General features: G+C 41.5%; 1 protein-coding gene across 11 annotated transcripts in view; it reads left to right on the plus strand.

Moving 5' to 3' along the window:
* Window positions 1-19,325, plus strand: part of ADPRM (ADP-ribose/CDP-alcohol diphosphatase, manganese dependent) — a 384,694-nt gene that overhangs the window by 334,742 nt on the left and 30,627 nt on the right. For 10 of the 11 annotated variants that reach the window (XR_009499606.1, XR_009499605.1, XR_009499607.1 and 7 more), the window contains one exon: window positions 8,189-8,413. The exons of the other annotated variant lie outside the window; for it this stretch is intronic. The gene's annotated coding sequence lies outside the window, so the exon portion shown is untranslated. The remainder of the gene's footprint in view (window positions 1-8,188; window positions 8,414-19,325) is intronic. 11 annotated transcript variants of the gene reach the window in all.

Genomic DNA, 19,325 nt, shown 5'->3' on the forward strand with positions numbered 1-19,325 from the left:
AAAACCAATGTCATTACTTCATGGCAACAGTTCATAATGTACATGTATGTGTATACACACATACATGAATGAATGCACACATTGGGACCCACAAACACAAAACACTTCAAAGTCACATAATCTGACATGGATAAACATACTTGCACACGTGAAAATGTATTTGAAAGGAATTCTCAAAGTTAGGATATCAAAGACATTTTTTCTTATTTTTAAAAACAAAATCTTTATTATCAAGTGAAAAAAAAAATCACCCACAACATAGAGATAACATTAAATGAGATTTCTTTGACCTTTACAGAGATTCATGAGCTTAGATCTTCAAAAGATCATAGGCGTAAGCATAAATGCGGTGTGCTAACCGGTACATGAAATAGAAGATGATCAAAAGGAACAAGGCGCTTCCAGGTACAATACTGAGAACATGCGGGTCTAATGATCCTCCCCCCTCCCCGCCCACACCTAGATAGTCATTGAAAGGACCACGGCTTGCAAGCCCAGAGACACAAATTACGAAGTCTTATTTTGCTGCTTGCAAGAGAAGTGTGTTAGGGGCCTCAAAACCCTTAAAGCTACTGTGTTGGTCTCCGTGTATGATCTCAAGTTCCACTGACCTTCTTTCTGTTATAACCACTTGCTTCCTTTCCAGTTCTTTCTCTCTCCCACCAGTGGATACTGTGTCAGTATCTCCATGTTGCACAAATCCAGGGGACACTGTTCACTTTATTTGGGAGCTTTCCTATGCTAGCACACTCTCTCTTATTAATAACAGCAATAATAATAGTACAGTGTCTCCTCCTTCCCCTGTTAGAGGGGTTGAGGATAGTGTGGGGCTGTCTGGAGAAGTACTTCAAAGTCCTGGGTGTGTCCTGGATGATGGAGGAAACTTTCCCAGAGTTTCGGTGCATGGAACTGAGCCACAATCCCTGGAAACTGTGTCCTAAGACTCAACTAGGCAGTTTAAAATAAGGTCACCGATTCAAACAGATCTGGACAGAGAGGGAGAGTCAATGTATGAAGCCATTGAGATCAGCCATGATGGGAGCCAACAAAAGAAAGGTCTGGAGTCAGTAAGAAGAAGCCTAGGATCATTCGTGAGCCCCAGGAAGTTCTAGAGGCAAGTGCAAGCCTCTGTGGTGGCTTTCTGTGTTGATCCCCAAGCAGCTGATAAGAATGTGCTGGATTTAAAGGGATAATAATGTAAAATCAACCATGATAACAGCAAGCAACTTAACTGAATTTCCACCAATCGGATGCACCCAAGTGACACTTTGATTTGAAACAGAGTTAAGAGGAAAGTGTGGATCATCCATTTTACAGAGAAAAACAAAGGTAAAACAGCTTTCTAAACATGGCAGAGGTAATTGCTTCTGCTCTGTTTCTCACCCGTAATTGTTCCTGAACTTAACCTGAAGCCTGTTCTATCAGCCTTTCCAAAGATTTTCTAAGTTACTAAATACCATTTAATAAATTCCTCCCTACTTAAAGTAGCTAGAGAAGATGGTATGGTCTACAACTACAAGTGCAGCAATCCTTGGATTTTAATTCAAGCTCTGGGAGTGTGTGTGTGTGAGTGTGTGTGTCCTAAAATACCACATTAGACAATAACATGAATTTGGAAAAGACATGATTGGTGTTTGGGTTGTCTCATCCTCTGGCCAACCCCATTTGGAGAGAGGGATGGCTAACTTTATTACCTTTTATTGGAGGAAGGATACAGTAATAGGTGAAAGCCTTAATCATTTGGGACTTTCTTATTTCAGTGCACAATCAGTATTGTACAGTATATGACAATACAGTATAGTGGCAATATAGATTGAAAAAGATACTGATTTCCATTAACCTACATTTTATGCCATTGAATTTTTAGTCTATATATATATATATATATACACACACATATATATATGGTTTTTTTGTTGTTGTTTTTTTTTTTCTTTGGGCCGTACCATGTGGCTTGCAGGATCTTAGTTCCCTGACCAAGGATTGAACCTGGGCCACTGCAATGAAAGCGCCAAGTCCTAACCACTGGACCACCAGGGAATTACCTAGTCCCCTCTTATTGAATGAGTCTATTTATATTAAATATCCAGAATAGATGTACAGATTGCCAACAAACACATGAAAGGATACTCAACATCACTAATCATTAGAGAAATGCAAATCAAAACCACCATGAGGTATCACCTCACACTGGTCAGAATGGCCATCATCAAAAAAATCTACAAACAATAAATGCTGGAGAGGGTGTGGAGAAAAGGGAACCCTCTTGCACTGTTGGTGGGAATGTAAATTGATACACCCACTATGGAGAACAGTATGGAGGTTCCTTAAAACACTAAAAATAGAACTACTATACGACCCAGCAATCTCACTACTGGACATATACCCTGAGAAAACCATAATTCAAAAAGAGTCATGTAGCACAATGTTCATTGCAGCACTATTTACAATAGCCAGGACATGGAAGCAACCTAAGTGTCCATCGACAGATGAATGGATAAAGAAGATGTGGCCCATATACACAATGGAATATTACTCAGCCATAAAAAGAAACGAAATTGAGTTATTTGTAGTGAGGTGGATGGACCTAGAGTCTGTCATACAGAGTGAAATAAGTCAGAAAGAGAAAAACAAATACCATATGCTAACACATATATATGGAATCTAAAGAAAAAAAAAATGGTATGAAGAACCTAGGGGCAGGACAGGAAAAAAGACGCAAATGTAGAGATTGGACTTGAGGACACGGGGAGAGGGGAGGGTAAGCTGGGACGAAGTGAGAGAGTGGCATGGACTTATATATACTACCAAAATCAATAGCTAGTGGGAAGCAGCTGCACAGCACAGGGAGATCAGCTCGGTGCTTTGTGACCACCTAGAGGGGTTGGAAAGGGAGAGTGGGAGGGAGACGCAAGAGGGAGGGGATATGGGGATATATGTATACGTATAGCTGATTCACTTTGTTATACAGCAGCAACTAACACAACAATGTAAAGCTATTATACTCCAATAAAGATGTTAAATAAAAGCATATATGACAAATGTTAGAGAAACGTAGAAAAAAGAAAAATAAATATAAAAGCAAAAATTTATGACAGAGATAGCCTACAAAAGAGGATCAGTAAAGCTATACTTTGGACAGAAAGGGGAGCCTAATAAAATTGACACATGTCTAGTAAGATTGATCACGAGAAAAAGAAGGAAGGCACGAATATCTAATGTCAGGAACAAAATAGGGCACGTCACCAAAGATCATGCAGAGAAAGGAAATAAGAGAATATTATCAACAGCCTTATGTCAACACATACTAAGTTTTAGATGAGATGAATCCAGAAACATATAATTTATTAAAAGTGACCCAAGAGGCAGCACAGGGAACTATATTCAATATCTTGTAATTGCTGTACGTCTGAAACATTATAAATCAACTGTACTTCAATTTAAAAAATATAAGACAATAAAATGCAAAAAAGTGACACAGGAGGAAATAGAAAATCTGAATATTTTAATAACTTAAAGAAAATGAAACTAGAATTTTAAATGTTCTACAATTGCAATGGTAGGAGCAAATAGCTTTACTGGCAATGACAATCTTGCACAAAGATTAAGAGAGACTACTCCCCAGTTTGTTTTATGACGTCAGAATACCTTAACAAATACCTGACAAGGTCATTATGAGAAAAGAAAATACTCATTTGTGAGCAGAGAGGCAAAAATCCTAAAGAAAATGTTAGCAAGCTGAATCTGGCAATATATACATAAATATGTATATATATTTAGCATATATATGATAATATATTATTATTAAGTATTTGAGTTTATTTCAGGAATACATGGTTTAAGTAAACATTTAAAAATCAACGTAATATACCATATTAACAGAATAAAGGGAAAAATAACAGATGTAGAAAAGTCATCTGGAAAATTTAAACATTTGTTCATTACATTGAAAACACAAAAACAAAAATCTTAGTAAGCTAGGAGTGGAAAGGAAATTCTGTAAGCTGATTTAAAGATATAGGGATATAATCTTTTAAATTTATATTATTTATATTTAATGGCAAATTATTGAGAGTTTTCCCTCTGAGATTAGAAATAATACCTGCCATAAAATGAAAAAAAATTTTTAAATATACACCTTACATTAGCATCAAAAATATCAAATACCAAGGATTCAATCTAACAAAAGTTGTTTAAAGACTTCATTGCAGAAAATACAAAAAGAGAAATTAAAGAAGACCCAAATAAATGAAGGGTTATACCATGCAAATTTGAAACTCAATATTTTTAAGATGTCAATTCTTGCTAGATCAATTGATAGATTCAATACAATCTCAAGGTTTTATTTTGGGGGAAAAATTGGGAACTGATCCTAAACTTTATCTAGAAAAGCAAATGGCAAAGAAAGTTAAGACACTTTCAGAGATGAAGGGTGGGAGCCTAACTCTACTTGATATTAAGAATTATTATAAGAGATTAATTAAGACAAGGATAGACAAATAGATCACTGGAATAAATAAGAGCCTAGAAATAGAATCATGCATGAATGGACAGATGACAGATGTGGCACCACAAAGAAGCAAGGGTGGGCTTTTCAGCCAATTGTGCTGGAACAGTTGGATATTCATGTGCAAATGTAAGGGAAAGGACAGAAAATTTTGGTGTTAACCACACATACCATACCCCAAACCAACTCCAGCTGGACTTAGAATATGTTAGGTGTTCAAAGTAAAACAAAGGAACATCTAAAGGATAGCTCTTCATAATCTTGGGGTAGGTGACTTAAAACATCACACACACACACACACACACACACACACATACACACACACACACTGCTAACCACAAAGGAAAAGGTTAACTTGACTATCTTCAAAAATTAAGAACTTCTGCTCGTTCAAAGATGCCATTAAGAAAACAAATAAAAAGGCAACCCAAAGACTGGAAGAATATATTTGCTGCATAAAGTCAAAAAAGGGCTTCCATCCAGAATTAACAAAAAAAAAAAACTATTATAAGTCAAAGAAAAGACAGACAGTCTAACAGAAAAATGGGCAAGAGACTTCAACATGCTCTTAAACAGGTACAAAAGAAGGTATCCAAATGGCCAATAAACACGAAATGCTCAGCCTCATTAGAAATCATAGAAATGTGAATTAGAACAACAGCGCAAAGCCACTGCATACTTACGAGAACTGTGGCTGAAATTTGAAAGGCTGACTTTACCAAGTAGATGAGGACATAGAGCAACGAGTTTCTAAATTTCTAAGGAATATAAATGGGTACAATCACTTTTGAAACCTGGCATTTTCTGCTAAAGTTGAGGATTTGCATTCCCTGTAACTCAGCAGTCCCATTTCTAACTATATACTTAACAGGAATGCATCAGGAATCATGTACAGGAATATTTGCTGCACCACTATTTGTAATAGCCCCCAAACTGGAAACAACCCAACGTGCATCAACTGCAAAAATGGATAAACCACTTGCGGTATATCCATCTATTGAAATACCACCGAGCAATGAAAGGAAAACAAAGCACCAGCTACATGAATCTCTCAACGAAAACACATTTAAAGCTATGTGACAACACACTGTTGAATAACAAAAGGCAGACACAACAACAAAAAATGCATATTGTATAATTCATTTATACAAAGTTTAAGAAGTGGCTAAAACTAAAATGTAGAGTTTAGATAGGCATATGTGATGTAAGAGACATATATTTTATATATATATATATATATATATATCATACACACACACACACGGGATAACCATAAACATCAGGAGAATGGTTCCCTTTCAGGAGGGAGGGGTGGGCACCGCTTGGGCTTAGGCATGAATGGGGCTTCTAAGGGTGCTAATGATGTGTTATTTTCTTACCTGGGTGTTGGGTCCATGGGTGTTTGGGTACCAGCTTTGTGATAAAATTTTGAGCTGTCTATCTTTTCTTTTTGCACAATATTTCCTGTGTGCTATATATTTCATAGTTTAAAAAAGTTTTTAACACCTTCACTGCCTTGTCAAAGTCAGGGAAAAGAAACCAAATTTGTTGGGCCCCTATACGTATTAGGCTCTATGCCAGGCACCTGACGTGCTTTATCTTACTGAATTCCCATAAAGAGCCTACAACAGTGATATTATTCCTGTTTTACAGCTTAAGAAACAGAGGTGCAGAGAGGTGACTAAATACCAGACACTCGGGTAGCGAGTTGTAGAGCTGGAAAGCAATCGAAGCGTGTCTCAATCAGCCAGGTTACATCAGAGAGTCTTTGTCTTGAAAGGACTGAGAGCCAATGATGCTGAGACCAGCGGTTCAGGGAAGAGTGTAGTGGGATTTAAGCCACGTCCTTTGGAGGACTTCTCACCTCTTGTTAGCAGTTCAGCAGTCTGGCCAGTGGATAAGAGACTGCTGTTCACAGACCTTTAGTGCACACCCTACAGCCATTGCTGCTGGCCTCCACCTCTATCCACACACTCCCTGGGCTGCCCTTTGGTGACCTCAGTCTCCTTCAAGTCACCAGTGATGTTCTGTGGTGGCTCAAGACTGTCTTTACTCTTTGGACCTCTGCCTTCTTATTAGTTTTCATCCCTTTGGGAACTTTTAGGCTATGGAACTAGGATGCAAGGTTGTTCAACGGTCAACCATTATAATAAAACTGTATGACACCTTGTAGAAGCATGCCTTTTTGTTCTAACCCTTTGACATCTGGGGTCTTGCTGACAGTGGAGAGATTACCCCTCCCAGGGCTGGCCAATTCCTAGCGATAGCAAACAACTCACCTGAGTGGGCCTTTCATAGGCAAAGTAACCAATCCAGGGCCCATTCTCTCCAACCACCTCCTTTTTGGAGCTCTTCCACTCCAGACCACCATCCACCTGCCCTAATCACCCCACTGGGGGGCCGGGTACCAGACAACTAGAACAACCCCTATGCCCTAGAGTCCACGGAAATTATTCAAAGCAGCCCATCCTTATACCCCACTAGGGGCTCAGGAAGCAAACTCAGAGTATCAGTGGGCTCAGACAAATATGAGATAAATTAACTGAAGTGAATTTTGTTTTTTGTTAAGAAACAAATTTCAACTTCAGTAAAATGTAAAGATCTTATTGGCTTCATTCAGTGATTCATGAATCAGACAGCATCCCATCTATCAGAGAGGAAGGAGCTCTGAAGGGCTGCCCCAAAATGAGAGACTTTTATAGGCAGAGGGACGCAGGACAAGGAAGTTTCCAGCCAAGAGTGCATCGTATCAGGCAAGGTCACCTTCCTTTGGGGGAAGGTAGGGGTCCACCAGGCAGGTTACCTCACTAGTTCTGACCAGGTGATCCCAGACAGACTGGTTAAGATTACATTCCACGGGGAGGCTGAAACTGCAACTGGTTAGGTGTTAAGTCTAGGTCTGGTGACATTGGCTTGGCACAAGGGACTTGATTTAGGGCCTGTGGTCTCTTTTTCACTAATGCTGCATGAGGCCAGGGCATGCATCAGGGGTGTGGCACTGTGTGGTACCCAGGGCGCACCTTGAAGAGGAGGGTAATGATGATTGGTGTGATGGTGATTGTGACGTAATGCCTTACATCTTCTCATTCAGCACCTATATTTGGAGGAAGGACTGAGTTTAGAGAACTTGAAGACATGTAGAGGGGGATTACGAGTAAGAATCAAGCATTCTGGGTGTGGGGCAGGTGATACTTACATATCTTAGCATAAACTGCTTGGAAAGTGCCTTCGAGGCAAGAAGACCTTCTTGGGAGGGAAGGATGTGACAGAAAGCGTATATGGACCTGTCCAGGCGTCTGTTCCTTCGCCCTGCTCCGTGGTCCATGTCTAAGCCTACCTAAAAAGAGAGATTGAAGGTGAAAATAGAGGCAGTTGCTCTTCTAGATTATTCCAGGCACACACGAGGCTGCTTGGAGGCTCAAATGACAAAGGAGAGCAGAGAGTTCGGTGGGCCTGCTGCCCGCGTCTGGGCGGAAGCCAGCCCAGCTCTCATGCTGAGGGTCAGTGCAGTGGAGCAGGGGCTCAGGGCGGAGGAACTTAAGAAGGCTAATCGTGAGCACCCCGGGCGACCTGGGCACTAACGGTGGGGCTTTGGGGAAGTTACAGGAAGCAGATGGAGAGCAGGAGCCAGAAACTTGGGGTACCTAGTTCCCACGAATGCAGCGTCATTTCCAATCCCAGGTTGGGACGTCGGGGGACAGAAGCAAGGATCTGAGACAGCCCTGACAATTCTTCCTTTCAAGTCGTTCTCGGATTTGTGAGCCAGGAAAACGAAGGCAGCCCCAGTGCTTGAGACCTCTTGAATTTCCATGTGCTTCCACCCTTCAGGACACCTCTCCCAGGTTGCTCTCTGTAAGAAAAATGAGAGTGGCTCACAGCCTGAGCTGGCCCACGATTCATGTGCAGGTGAGCTGCTTGGATGTGGAGGGCGGCTGGGATATCGGGGCTCTCGCTGGATGCCATGGACCAGGGCGTGGGATGTGAGATGAGGGAGCATCTCCATGCCGCTGTTGACCAGTTCGGGGCCAATTAGCGTAAAATGAAAACAGCTTAGTTGGCTGCTGGATAGGCAGCTCCCCACTCCCCAGTTTTTCTGGAAAAAAGTGGTGCCGGGTAAATGTTGCCAGACAAAGGGTGTGACTGCTGCTAAAACCGCCAGAGCAGAGATGGTTGACTCTGGTCACGTCCCCTCAGCCCCCCAAACACCCTCCCACCAAGACTCACACACCAAAGACCTTCCACTCGAGTCCAAGAGCCCCTCTTTCTCCTGCACCTCCCAGGTAGAAAGGACTTCCTAAGACTCTGGTGTCTCCTTCACTAAGTCAAGGAGCGAGTTGCTTGCCTGAGTTTGTGCCTGTCTGGAACATTCCATCAAAACAGTCCTGGTTTCTGGTCTAGTGGTGCTGTCTGAGCACAGCTGTTCAACAGACAAAAAACTCAACTGCAGAAACCCTAGCATACAAACAGACTACCCTAGCATACAAACAGACTGCCCTCACAGTCTCAAGTCTATGACAAGGGTGTTTTTCTGGCTAGGAACACTCATCTTGCCAGCCCCCATTGCTTTCAAAATGGTATTGTATTGATAACAAGAACAAAAAATCCCAAAGGAAATGGAAATGAAAAAGAAAATTCACCCCGAATTGCACCACAAAAAACACATCCTTTGTTTTTATCTTCCAGCTTTCTTTCCATCGCACACTCATAAGCATGGAGTTTACTGAGTTGTGATCATAGCAGAGAGTTTGATTCTGCCGTGCTCACTTACTAGTATACCGTTTTTTCAAGTTATTACACAGTTTTTCTAATTATAATGTTAATGATCCCATAATATTCCGTGGAGTTGACGTTCTGTAATCCACTTCACATCTCCTTAATAAAATGGAGTCATTCTTCAAGGTGCGTCTCCCACGTCTTTGGGAAGCCGTACGTGGATACCCCAGGCCTGGGAGACTGTTTCCCCCTCTGAACACAAGAGCATTCTCTCTGTTTTCCAGTTAAATTCCAATTTGGTTCCCAAGTCCATAATGTTTATTTGTGGTCTGCAAAATCACCCTCATGCTTGCCCTATACAGTGAAAGAGCAAAAGGTAGGCGAGGGCCCTTTCCTGGTGCTCGACCCCATAGTGTGCCCAGCAGGTCTTGGACAGGTCTCAGTCCTGCTCTGTAGGGCGATGGGACAATGGGAGACCAATGAAGCTGCTGACCCTTTTGCCCTTGAATCTCAGCCTGTACCAAGTGTTGCTCGCTGGCGTTCCCCTAAAGCTGTTGCCAATAGTTCTACCACCAAGACCCCAAAGTGGGAAATCTCTCAAACCTAGAAACAGATGTCGATGATGGGCAGGCAAAACCAATGACAATTATTCATTCAATTTTTAACAATTAGATTGATTCGGGGGAGTCAATGTACACTTGTACATTGTACACAGTGTACAATGTACATTGAATTGATAACATGTACACTTCAGACAGATCTGGCAAGTGTACATGTTATCAATTCGATTCAATTCAGTATAACCGAGTCATCTTTGAGCAAGGGATTTAGAGTCAGAGATACTTGCATTTCAATCCCACTGTTGCCAGCCCCAAGCTGTGGAATTGAAAAGCAGTCCCTTAATCTGTATGTTTGTCACTTTACTCATTCATAGACTAGAGGTGGTAACATCCATCTCAGCCAAGTCTGATACAACCCAAACAAAAGTATAAGCATCTAAGCACAGCACTTAGCACAGTGACTGAAAAATGGTACATTCTCGGTCAATAATAGTAACTAGTGATAATAATAAAGTTAACAGGAACAAAGGCAATCTTAAGAGGGGAAATGGTGGATGTACAATGCTGGCTTCTGAGGGACAGCCTCGAGTCCATCCGATCTCTTCAACCAGATCTCTTCCCCTCCTGAAGATGATCCTCGCCTCTGAGAGCTGTGATTACAAGCACATGCAGCCCAGCAGAATATGGCTGCTCCCATCAATAGCATAGAGACAAGAATAAGTATTGTAGTAAAAAAAAAGATCAGGGGTGGAAAGACAAAACTCTATAAAATGATTTGGTTTAGGTCTCAAACTCTCATCCCTCCTTGATGGTAGAAAATGTCATCTTACTGATTTAAGGCAATTCATTCACTGCTGTTTAAAATTTAATCTCACTTACATAAATGCTCAGTTAATTTTAAGGTTATCCCTCCTCCCTCCTCATCTTTCTGGACATGAGGGTGATTTCGCGGGAGGGGACGGAGGGGATGGAGAATGGGGCCTGTGCACTCCTGGCGTGAGCAGATGCCCACGGTAGGAGTGGCTGAGGTGTAGCTGGCCATCCCTAGCCGAGGACATCTGCCCCTGAACCCCCAAAACTCACCGCTGCAGCGGCCAGGTTGTCATCACTCCTCCCCAAGCCTCGTTCTGCTGTGCAGACTTTTCTGCATCTAGGATACTTTTACGCTTCTGCCTTCTCTCCTATAACTCAGTCGCTCTTACTCCTTTTCGGGCCAGGTTTAGCTGTTCTCCAAGCTCCTCTTTGTCATCTCTTGTGTATGAATAAAATTTGCCCTCTCTCTCCAGGCTTCACCTCTTGATCTTTAAACCAAGCTTTCTAGAATTCAAAACTTCTTTTTTTTTTCTTTTCAAGCACCTGGTTCTTGAAATAAAGATATATGATACTCAAGGTTATTATATCTGCTATAGATTAATTAGAAGTTCCAAAGCCCTGAATTTGACTCTTTTGTTCACTTTGTACATCGGTACCCTACGAACAGTATATATGGAAGACTTTTTCTTCAGTAATGAAGGGAAAGGTAGAGGGTAAGAGAAATCAAACTAAATCACACACATAAATATCAAAATATTACTCCCTGCAGATAAAATCACTTCTGCTCATACCTTCTGCCTATAGCCCAGAGCTAGCCCAGAAACTAGCCCCTTGGGCATCCCCATGTACTTTGTGGATGTTTTGCTCAAAAAGCCAGGGACCAGATGAAAGTCACAGAGTGTCTAAAGTGGAATCTGGATGTGCATGAGAGGAGGAGAGGTTATCTGCCAGGTAGGGAGGTTATCTGCCAGGCTTGTTTCTGAGCTAAGATGATGGGCTAGGAATGCCTGTGATGGGAAAACAAAAGCCTTTGTTACCCAGGTAGGGCAAGAAGATATGGATAAAGGATTAGGAAATCTTCCAGAAGTTAGAGGCCACTCTGCTGCACTTGGCTAATAGTAGACCTGCTCCCTTCTACATCTGGCAAGAGGTTGGGGGATAGAGTCTGCCAGACTCAAAACAGATGATCAAGTGAGTGGTGGCCTTGGACTCGGAAGGTGTTTATTTGAACTTCTCTTCCCAACTTTCCTTGTTGATCGTAAGAAACTCTGCTGCAGATATAGTGCCCCATGTTATTCGGGCAGAATCAAAATCAATAGGAAATTATTTTTTAAGCTTTATTATAAAGAATAATAAAAATTGCTCATGCAATTATGGAGGCTAAGTCCAAAATCTGCAGAGCCGATGTCCCAGTTCAACTCTGAAGGCCATCAGGCTGCTGTAGGACCAGGAAGAGCAGATGACCCAGTTCATCGTATCAAGCAGGAGAATTCTCTCTCACTCGGGGAAGGGTCAGCTTTTTGTTCTATTTAGACATTCAACTGATTGGACGAGGCCCACCAACATTAGGGAGGGCAATCTGCTTTATTCATTCTACTTATTTAAATGTTATTTTCATCCAAAAACACCCTCACAGAAACACCCAGAATAAATTTGACCAAATGTCTGGTCACCCTGCGACCCAGTCAAGTTGACAAATAAAATTAACCATTGCAGGTCCTTTCTCCCCAGTTATGTTGCCATGCCCAAAACCGGCAGCTTCCTGCAATTCTCAGTGACCCCTGATTTACAGGCTCAAACCCTTTCTCTAAGTCAGGGGAATCGCTGTGTGCAGAGCCTTTGTGCCATTTGAGCCTCTGTCAACTTTGCCCACCCTAGGTAGCACCCCACTCTCCACAACCCCAAACTTCTCTCCATCCCTCTTCCATCACAAAGTCTTCAGGAAACCAGTACACAAAAGTGTCGAGGTCAAGTGGAAAAGTTCTTGGGAAGTAGAATCTCTGGGGCTCTGTGGTAGAGCCACAATTTGAAGACAGAGGTCCTGCCTTCAAGTCCAGTGTCCTTTCTGTTTTGTCCGCCTATAGCTCCCAAGATTGAAATCTAGCCCATTGCCTCAGCCCCCAGAGTAACAAAGACAAAAGCCATCAGCTGGACCCTCTACTGGAGGCCCTGCAGCAGTCGCGCTCACGGCCTTATAACAAGGAATTGGCAGTTATGATGGGAGCAATTACCAGAGCTTGGTAACATCAGCTCAGATAAAATTAGATTTGACCTGAGAGATTGTTCCAAACACCAACTCAACTGCCTTTGATGTTCTGAATCCCATCAAATTGCACATAGTTCTCTCTTCCTGGCTTTAAAGTCAGTCTCTTCATCAGAGAAATGAAAAAGATCTGTTTTTTTTGTGAAAATCTTTAAAGCTCTTTCCCTGGAGGTGTTGTAACAGGCTGGTAGATGTGGCATCTGCCAGTTGTATCAAATACCCCAGCACTGGAGGCGGGGATATTAGCTGACTTATCCTAGAGACAGAGAATGTTGAAAAGGACAGTAGTTGCCCCTTAGAGATGGAGAGACAGAGAAGTAACGTGACCTGCCCAAGGTCAAAAATACCAGAGCCAAGACCTCAGCCTAGATCTCCAGTCCTCTGGTTTCCTCCTCTTTTATGCTTTCCTAATGACTTCTTATACCTGGGGCAAGGTTTGACAGAGTGATTTCAAAATTGGGGGGAGAGAGCAATTACTAATTGGCACAGTCAGAATTTGAACTCTAAAACTTTGATTTCAGAATCTGTTGCCTTTTCTTACTACAATAACAAAAGGAAGCATGCAAGGAAGAAAGGCAGGTTAGGAGGAGGGCAGGGAGGCAGTGAGGCAGGAGGGAAAAGGGAAAGAAATTCCCTGAGAACAGGGACACGTCTGTCATGTTTACTGCTTTTGCCCCAGCAGCATCTCCGTGTTGGACAGTTGATAGGTGCTCGGTAAATATTTGGGGAAGAAGGTGAGAGGAAGGAAGGAAGAAAAGGAAATAAATAGGCTATTACCTGAAGTCACTCTTGCTCTGAGGTCTTGGGTTTTATGATTACTTCTTTGGGCTAAGATTGTTTTCCTTTAACTTCTATTTTGAGTTTTTGGTTTATTGGGTTTTGTTTTCATTTTGGGTTTTTGTCTTGTCTTGTGTTGTCCACATTAAAGAGATGAGGGTGTCAGAAGTCTACCTTCCGGATAAATGGAGCATGGTGGTTTTCACTGAGTAATTTTTGTTGAGTAATTTCCCAAGCTCACACAATAAGAGCGAGGGTTAGAACTGAGGAAAACAGGTATGGCCTTTATCAAAGTACACGGAGTCCCATTACAAGCCGCCTCCCTTCTGCGTCCTCTCATTCTTCCTGTTGTTTTCAGGGTCTCTTTTTGCTCCAGGTGAGATCTACCTGAGCTATAATAGATTGTTCCTTTTGGGTCCAGATTTTCAATTAGCAAATCCGACTAAAGGACCCAAGCTGATATCATTCATCCTCTCAGTCATCCAAAGAATATTTATTTGTGCCACGCACTTTGATAGGTGATTCTGAAGTGAATGGGACTCAATCCCTGACCTCAGGCACTCAAAATGAATATAGGAGACAAGCACGTACACAGAGAATAGGATGATCAAAGTGCCAGGGAGGAACTGATTTTTCTGGTGGGTATGGGACTTTACAGAAAACACGACATTAGAACAGAGTTTGAAAGATGAATAGGATTTCAGTACGTTCTTTTTCGAAAATGTGGTGCCAGGTGAGGAGAAATCACTCCAGGCAGAGGTTAAAGCCTAATTAATTAGAATAAAATCCAAAGTTCTCAACGTGGCCTATGAATGATCACGATCTGGTGCCTGCCTCCTTGCCGGATCACATCTTTTATCACTTCTACCCTTTCTCAGTATATGCCAGACACACAGGCCTTCCTTTAGTAACGAGAATCCTTTAAGCTTGTTTGTTTCCATCACAGGACATTCGTACTTGCTGTTCCCACTGATCAAATTGTTCCACGCCGTCTTCATGTGGCTGCCTCCTGGGGAACATTTAATCTCAACTCCTATGCTTCGTAGCAGAGGGATCCTATTAGAATCCCCATTTCACAAATCAGGACCCATTCTGTAATGGTTAAGTAACTGACCCAGGTCACCCAACTAACAAGCGAAGTTGCCGGGAATTGAACCTCAGCAGTCATAGCCTAGAGACCCAGCTTGTATCCACGGCTCCACAGTGCCCCTCTCACCATCCAAACTGATCTTAGTCATACACTGACATGTTTCATTCTCCTCGCTCTAGAATATATGGTCCATGAGAGCAGGGGCCCCGTCTGTCTTGGTCACCACCATATCTTCAGCATCTGGCATATAGGATACACTCAGAAAATATATTTTGAATGACTAAATGATCAAGAGCTTGGGGAAGAGAGAGAGTGCATAAAGGAAGAAGCTTAGAGGTACACTACTCCTAGATGAGGAAATAGCAAGGAAGCTTATTTAACTGTGACCTCTGAGAACTAAGTCCCTATTTTTATCCTTTCACTCAAAGTAATGACAGACTTGTTGGAAATATAGGACACGTAGGAGCAGGTATAGTGGCTAGATGGTAAGGAACTGGGGGAAACTGAAGGCTTTAAGGGGTGGACAATCCTTGCAGCATACCCCAAACCGCAACACATAAATGACTGCCTCCTTCTAACCAAGGAAGACAGTGGCTATCACTTCATGGAGGTCCTTTCCATAGCGTGGTGATCACTGTACAGCAGGAAAATAACTTTCTAAAAGGTCCCCGTGGTGTCAATAACCTAGGAGTCCTGTCCAGCTGGCCAAGAGTAGATGGCCGTACCAGCTGGTGTTAACAAGCCTGAAATTATTCAGGCTATATTTCTGCAGTCTGCTGCCTGCCAGAAGCTCACGCCCAGCCGCAGGTCACTCATCTCTTCCCAGGGAAGTGCCAGGATGCTCACCGGCCTAGGTCACCTCCTCTGTAGGCTTTCCAAGATGGCGGTGGGTCCAGCACAGTGACTGCTTCTCCTGTCCAGAGCCGCTTGGCCATGGGCCAGACTTGCTGTGGCTCTAAAGAGAGGAGGCTGGACTTGCACTTTTAGATTTTGATTCGCAGGGTGGTCTTCCAACTGCTCTCCACACCTTCCTTTGTCCTAGCCTCTGCAAGGAAGTCCCGCCACCCAGCGGTTCATAGTTCTAGCTTTCCGGCCAGATAACCTTCACGGCTTCAGTTGAATAAATGATGATGGTTTAGGTTTCGAAAGTTATAGTGTGGCTCAACTCTCCAGAATTATAACCACCATATATTGATTATTTTTTCTGTGCTACAGACTTTTCTAAGCCCCTTACAGACACCATCTCATTGAATTTCAGAACAACTCTTTGTGATAGAAACTTTATTATCCCCATTGCACAAATGACAAAAACTGAGGGATAGAGAAGTTAATGAATTATTCAATGTCTTATAGGTAAAAAGTGTCAAACTTCAAAGTCAGAGTTCTTAATCACTTAACTATGTGCTGTGTTTCATTTTCTCCACATATGCCCTAATCTGGGAGTTGAAGGCACATATCACTACCAATCGCTACCTGCTGTGTTTGGGGAGGATTTCTAAAGTTTGGTTTCTTTATTTAAAAAAGTAATTATGTTTCTTAACATGGAAACCTCAGTACCAGAAACCAAAGATACAGAGACATCTGTTGCTTCTAGCCTGGCCAGAGTTGATTTAGGAACTAAGTATCAGAACATAATCAGTAATGATCATGTGGCCCATTGATTCGATAGGCAGAGCACCATTAAATTTCAAACATATGCTATTAAGCCCAACAAAAATACATTCTATCGAGGGTCATCTAAATCCACAATTCCTTGGATTGGACGATTCAAGGGATATGAAGAAGTCTAAGAAGGTGTGATGAGTGTTTTATTCCTGGGAAGAGTAGGGATGAATCTTAGATTGGTCCAAATTCAGCCCCACTTTAACTAAGAATATAGGGTTTGGCTTCTAAACCACCATCATTCCTTTATTTGTCTAAACCACCATCATCTTCATCTTAAAGAGCTTCCAAGAGTCCTGGGTCATTCTAAGAGGACTGTCCACATAGCAAAGTGCAGGAAGACTGTACAGAGTGTCAAAATGCAGCTGGACGTCACTCCTAGTCAGCAGACAATGTTCTGGCAGCTGTCTGTGAAAATTACTCACAGGATGGCAAAGAGATGGAAATTGTCACAGCTCCGTGGCACACGGGTGTTTGCTTCTCACAGGAATGGGAACAGAAGATCTTCAGGTGGTGACTCAGCTCTCACACGCCACTCTGGTACTGGGGACAGATGGGGCTCCCTCAGGCATAGGATGGACAGTCTCTTCTGAATGGCTCAGCTCCTATCTGTTTGGTCCAGACCCATAGTATCTTCTTCTAGTCTGGGACTGGGAAACCTGTTTTGCGTATTCTTCTAAGTCTATTGATCTTTTTTTTTTTTAAATCAGCATATAGCTGATTCACTTTGCTATACAGCAGAAACTAACACAACACTGTAAAACAGTTATGCTCTAATAAAGATGTTTAAAAAAAAAAAAGTAGTACATTCACACAATGGAATACTATACAGTGATGAGAATTAGCAAATTACCACTATGTGCACAATAGAGATGCATCTCACAAGCTTAATGTTGAGTGAAAGCCAAACCTATATATATATATATATATATATATATATATTTTTTTTTTTTTTATATGGAAGTCAAAAACAGGCAAAACTCATTAATGGTGTTAGCAGTCAGGAAAGTGAGACTTCTGGGGTGCTGGTGATATTCTGTTTGCTGATTTGAGTGCTGGTTACATTGCTGTGTGAAGTTTGTGAAATTAATTGATCTCTATCGTTGTGTGCTTTTCTGAATATTTTTTATGCTTTAATTGCAAGTTCACACAGACACCTCCCTACGTAGACACGTGGGCACCTACACAAGCTTCATTCTCCCTGCCTCTCAAAAAATTAGATGGCTCTGTGTGGCAGCCCTGAACAATCGCTCTAACTTCCTCACTGAAATGCCTATGAAGATAGCAAAAAAGCCGTCCAAGTTTGGCAGTCAACCCTATTGACACCACTGGAGAAAACTTCCCTGTGCCTCAGGGCTTCTCGTAAGGGATTGAGAGTAGTCTTGGCTGACCACCTGTGTGATGCCATGGCTGGGTCTGTCTACTTGAAAATAGTAGAAATGCCTTTCTTCCGTCTTCAATATCTTTACTCTGGGTTAGAAACTCAAGTTCTGCATCTAAGGGGACACTGAGTTCTCATCCTTGCCCCAGTGTGTGTGTGTGTGTGTGTGTGTGTGCGCGCGTGCGTGTGCGTAGGGGGTTAGGGTCTGTCCCTTCCCCCCACCACTAATCCTGTTACAGTATAAAAGGGGCTTGAAAGTGTTTCCTACTCAATCTAGTTCCTGAATTAGGAATTCGAGTCTTTACGTTCAGGTGGATTCTGAACCCTGTGGGGAAAATTTGGCTCTACAGAGCTTTCTTTAGAAAGTACTCTCATTCTTGGAGATGTATTTTTCCAGAAAGGATGTTTTCTCTTTTGCCATATTTTCCACCCCACAATTCTTGACAAGTTTGTGGATCATTTACAATGGTATCTGGTATTGTTTTGTCATGCCATTTGTTCGTTAAATTATTTACTCATTTAGCACATCACACCAGAACTACTATATCAAAAATCTCTACTTTTCACTACCAAAAACCAAATTATCCATAAAACAATATGCTGATATTTTCATTGTCCAGGAGCTTGAGTGGAAATTTTATGTTTATTTAAAACTTAATATTGAGGTTAACATCTATAGAGTGTTTCTACATGTAAATAAGACAACAGGAAACAGTACAAAAGAAAGTGGGAAAAGAGTAAGAATAGCAATTACAGAATAAGTGAAAATGACCATAAACATAAGATACACTGCCTCACCAGTCATGAAATCAATGCAAATTAAAATAACACTAAGATTCTTCAGTGATCCTATTTTCAAATATTAAAAATATTTTAAAATATTCACTATTGTGCAAACAGGCAATCTCATACATTGTTGGTGAGAGTGGGGCTGGAACTCTCCCTTTGAAGGCAGTATATTTTCAGATTAAAAATGTACATTTTATCAACATTTAAAAATTGTGAGCCTTTTGACCTTATGGTTTCTACACAGGTACTTAAGCAAGTATGAAAAGACACAGGTAGAACCTTGCAGGTTTGTTGGTAACAGAAATATGGGAAGAAACCTAAATATGAATCAGTTGGAACCTTTGTAAAATAAATAATAGTGTTGCCATATCATGGTGCTAAATACAAAAAGAAGATGGGAGAAGTGAATATACTATAATCCAATTTTATAAAAAATTAGTAAAGAAACATAGACACATGTCTATGCTTAGGAAAAATTCCAGGAGAATAGACAGAAAACTATTATCAGTGGTCATTTTGGGGAGGGTGTATAGCAAGGGACTTCACTTTCTACTTTATATATTTTTGTTGTTTGAATTATTACAATATGATTATAAACCTGTTATGATCAAGAAAGGCAATAAAGATTTTTAATACTATAGGATATTCACCCAATGCTAGCAATGTTATGTCTAAGTGATGGACATTCAGATTGTTTTAAAATTTTCTTCATTGTATTTTTGTACTTTCCGAAATTGTCTACAGTGAGTATCTACTTTTCATATCAGAAA

Source organism: Balaenoptera ricei, chromosome 20 (genome assembly GCF_028023285.1).
Source record: "Balaenoptera ricei isolate mBalRic1 chromosome 20, mBalRic1.hap2, whole genome shotgun sequence".
NCBI lineage: Eukaryota > Metazoa > Chordata > Mammalia > Artiodactyla > Balaenopteridae > Balaenoptera > Balaenoptera ricei.